The sequence below is a fragment of the Mastomys coucha genome, unplaced genomic scaffold (assembly GCF_008632895.1).
Source record: "Mastomys coucha isolate ucsf_1 unplaced genomic scaffold, UCSF_Mcou_1 pScaffold13, whole genome shotgun sequence".
Lineage (NCBI taxonomy): Eukaryota > Metazoa > Chordata > Mammalia > Rodentia > Muridae > Mastomys > Mastomys coucha.
The window spans coordinates 73,530,986-73,535,954 of NW_022196895.1; positions in this window are offsets into that span (position 1 = coordinate 73,530,986).

Consider the following 4,969-nt stretch of genomic DNA (forward strand, 5'->3'; position numbering starts at 1 on the left):
TTTTAATACGGGGAATACTGATCTCCGCAGGTGCGCTGCAACTATTCACCCCTCAGTTTACGTCCCCAGACCTTTTTCCAATTTTGAGACGGGGTCTCATCGTTTTCCAAATTGGTACAGATCTGTTCTGATTTCTAGTGTGGAGTCTGGAGACAACGCACACCGAGAAAATGGAAGGAAAGCAAATGTGCCTCTTGATAAGCGGCCGAGGGCAATGTGTCTGGCATCTGCCACATCTCTGCGCCATTCAGATAACTTTTCCGTGTCGTTGGTCTTTCTAGCAAAGAACCCGTCTATCTACCCAGCAACTTGTGAAACAAAGGGAAAGGTTTCCTGAGATGAGTCCTCTCTCCTGGCTGGCTCTCACTGCCATGCATCTCAAACTCCAGCCCATTGAAGAAAACAGGACCAAGACCCCTGACCCTGGGGGTCCAGGCAGCCTTCAGAGTTTCTGTTTGCTATGGGATATCACCCCATCGTTCCTAACAGCATCTGCAGGGAGAGAGTTCACAGTCAATTTCTGTTAATAAATTGCCTCCCTATAGGACAAAAAGATAAAAAGGCTCCCACACCTCTGTCAACACCAGCTACCTCCTTAGACTAGGTCGCTCTGCTCTCAATCAGGTTCAATCACGATTATTATCATCATCATCCTGTTAGAGAGAGAAAGAGAGAAAGAGGGAGAGGTGCGAGTGAGCTCAGAAGACAACCCCTGGGAGTCTGTTCTCCGTGAGGATCAAACTCAAGCCAGGCTTCCGAGGCAAGCACAGTTCCTGACTGAGGTTCCTTGCCAGCCCTCTCTCAAGAGTTTGGAAGTATGTTTTAGTTACGTGTAATAGCTGTACCATTTGTGGGGTGGATACAGTGTGCCACCTCAAACCATGCATGATGTAGGATGGGATCGGCAAGATTGGCATAGCCATCACCTCAGACAATCCAGTTTATTTTGAGAACATTTAAGATCCTCTCTTCTAGCTATTGTATTCAGTTCCCTGTTTCCGCCACAGTTACCCTAGGCTGCTGCTACAAAGCCAGGCAAGCTCTTCCTCCTCCTCTCCAGCCGCACCTGTTCTTAACCATCTCTCCACATCCCATCCTCCCCCGCGTCGTCCCCAGGCTCTGATAACAACTGTCCCGCTCTGTGCTCCTGAGAGAGGAACTTTTCAACCTCTCCATGTGTCGTAGTATCAGTTCCTCCACCAGCCAAAGCACGGCTATCCCACAACCATCTTGGAGCAGAAATAACGTTGGCCCCGGAGTGATGGCCGTGGCACGGAGCAATACAGTGATAACTAAGTCTATGGTAACAGTAAGGGGGCTGCTAACACATCCTGGAAAAAACAGGGGTGTGTCATGGGATCTTAGCCTGGAATTCTAGTCATTATCCACTCCCCACCTCCCACCCCTGTTGCCACATGATCTCCAAAGTTTCTAGGATGGATGGATGGATAGATAGATAGATAGATAGATAGATAGATAGATAGATAGATAGACAGACGATATATATATGTATATATGGTATATATGTGTATACATATATTATGTGTGTGTGTGTATATATACAGTAGAAGATCAACTGAAGGCAGCACTCCATGAACAGCTTCCCTAAAGTCACCTCTGATGTTGAAGTAGAGCCTTTCAGTGATGAAGCTCTTTTAGAATCATCCAGGTTCCCATAAGTATCCCCTCACCTGTGTTCCAATGACGAATAAACCAGTAAACCCATTGGTTCACAAAGTCGGACTCGAGTGGAATCATAACTTAGATCTGTCCCAGATCAGGGCGAATAGACATTTTCCTCCTCCACATTTCCCCTGGAAAAATCAGCGCAACAACCTTTACATGAGAGCACACGGTTTCAGCATTTGTCCTTTGGTGCCTGACATATTTCCACTTAACATCCCAAACCGCCCAGCTGCAACAGACGGTCAAATGTCACTTCGTGGCTGGATAATATTCCACCGTGTATCGCACTCATATCTCGTGAATAGGGATGTAGGAAATGGGCAAGTGCGGAGATTTCTTTGATACGTGTATGTATATGTAGATAAATAAAATCCTGTACACTTCATTTTTGCTAACTGGTATAGGCACAAGAACTTTCCAGTCCTAAGTAAGGGAGAAGGAGATAATAATGGCTTTTATTAAATACTCTTTTGTTTTGTTTTGTTTTTTCAAGACAGGGTTTCTCTGTGTAGCCCTGGCTATCCTGGAACTCACTCTGTAGACCAGGCTGGCCTCGAACTCAGAAATCCGCCTGCCTCTGCCTCCCAAGTGCTGGGATTAAAGGCGTGCACCACCACCACCCAGCTTATTAAATACTTACTACGTGAAAGATACTGTGCTATTTAAATGAATTTATTCTTCTGAGCCTCATAGCAGCCCCATAGGCTTGGCGGTATTTTTAATCCCTGTCAAAGGTACAGGGCAGTGGACTCTGGGGACATGCTGAACCTCTGCACCGTGATAGGCGTGTAACCTCAGACAAGCGACGGCTTCCAGAGTTAACTTCCTTGCCCTGCCTGGAAGTATCGTCCCAGGGAATCACATTGCATCCTCCCAGGGAAGGCTACCTAGGAGACGAAGGAACACAAAGAGCAGCACGTCTGCATTTGGACCTGGCTCTGCCTCACTCCAACAGAGTGACCTTGGGGCAATCGAGTGATGTCGCTGAACCTTGGAGGTCCTTGCTGGTGTGAAGGTTGACCCCTGATGCCCTTGAGGATGAAGGTGAAAAGAGAAATGCATAGAAAGCTCCCGGCACAGTCCCTGGCTCAGAGAGAACACGAAAATCAGGGCGGTCTTACTGGTCGAAGTATGCCTAGTCACATGTTGGGATCATCAAAGCAGGCACAGGTACTGTGCTTTAGCATAATGACATTTCCATCTCAGCAGGATCCATTGTTTTTTTGTTTTGTTTTTTGTTTTTTGTTTTTCCAGGACAACAGGATCACATGGAACCAAAGCCATAATAGAACAGCACAGAAGGATGTCATGAGGTGGAACCAGAAGGCGGCCACGGGAGACTCAGAAAGGCTTCTTTTCCTCTCCTGGCAGGGTGACTGGCCTTCCTCAGCCTGAGGTGAAGTGCTCACAGACCCAGTTCCAGGCATCCTGTGTCAGTGGAACCAACGAAGCCTGGTCCATATAGGAAGTCTTTCTTTTTCGACTTATTTAATGCATTGACTGTTTCGCCGGCACGTGTGTACATGCACCGTCTGCCTGTCTGGTATCTGTAGAGGTCAGGAGAGGTACGGACAAGTGGTACGGGAAAGGGATTCCTAGCCATCACTGCATTTAGCATGGGAACAAAGAGGTCTAGCGATGTTCCTCCACAACTCCATTCTCACAATTCTGACATGATGTGGTTAGGTTCAAATAGAGAACAAAGCCAGGTGTAGTGGCACTCACCCTTAATCCCTACACTCAAGTGACAGAATCAAGAACATCTCTGTGAGTTCAAGGCCAGCCTAATCTACGTATTTCCAGGCCAGGTAGAACTACAAAGTGAGAACTTTGCAAAAAAAAAAAAAAAGAGCTGGAAAGCTGGCTCAGCGGTTAAGAGCACTGACTGCTCTTCTAGAGGTCCTGAGTTCAAATCCCAGCAACCACATGGTGGCTCACAACCATCTGTAATGGGATCTGAAGCCCTTTTCTGGTGTGTCTGAAGACAGCTACAGTTTAATCATATAAATAAAAATGAATATTTTTTAAAAATTAAAAGAAGAAATAGAAAGCTGGACTTTTCCTTATCTAGTCCCAGTTCAGAGAAGAGAGTGTGAAGGACTTGAACCAGCTACCCAGGAGACTAGTAGGAGCTCTGGAAGAAGACCAGAGGGTGCCAGGACAGGGACTCAGATGCAGGTAAAGCACCAGACCATGAGGAGTAGTCAGCCATAGAGAGATAGAAGAGCTCAGAACCTGCCCAGCCTAGGCCTGAAGCTTGTTAGCAAATATTTATTTTATTTGAGTACATAGTCGCTGTCTTCAGACACACCAGAAGAGGGCATCAGATCCCATTACAGATGGTTGTGAGCCACCATGTGCTTGCTGGGAATTGAACTCAAGACTTCAGGAAGAGCAGTCAATGCTCTTAAACACTGAGCCATCTCTCCAACCCGAAGCCTGTCATTAAATATACCAAGGTTCTGTGTCATTTACCTGGGAGCTAGGATGGGCTAGAGCGAGCATAGAAACACCCTTCAGTTATTCAGGTACGAAAGGTGTTAAGTACACTCTCCAAGGACTACAGTTACCGAGCTGGGTAGGACTTTCACCCCCACCGTCCTCCCAACCTTCATCCTCACCTCCAACCCCAGGAAAAGGAGAAGGGCTTGAGATGGGATTCCATTGCCAAGGGCCAAAGAGTGTTGATTTGAGGCAAGGTCTTGCTAGACTTGGTTAGCCTCAGACTCAAGATCCTCCTGCCTCAGCCGCCTGATGTTTGGTCTCTCCTGGGACAAGGGACTGAGGTGCATATTTTACATACCAAAGCAGACCTGACTTCCAGGTTTTCCCAGCTTCCCTCCATCCCTACCCAGCATGCCCTGACCCCAACCCTGAACTGTCCAGCTTTTCCCCCCAGAGGCTATATAATTCAAGCATTTCTCCCTCCCTCTTTCCCTCCCCTCTCTTCCTCTGTCTTTCTTCCTCTCCCTCTCTTCCTCTCTCTCCCTTCCTCCCTCTCTTCCCACCTCTCTCCCACCTCTCTCCCTTTCTTCCTCTCTCTCCCTTCCTCCCCCTCTTCCCACCTCTCTCCCCCTCTTCCTCTCTCTCCCTTCCTCCCTCTCTCCCTCCCCCTCTTCCCACCTCTCTCCCTTTCTTCCTCTCTCTCCCTTCCTCCCCCTCTTCCCACCTCTCTCCCTCTCTTCCTCTCTCTCCCTTCCTCCCCCTCTTCCCACCTCTCTCCCTCTCTTCCTCTCTCCCTTCCTCCCTCTCTCCCTCCCCCTCTTCCCACCTCTCTCCCTCT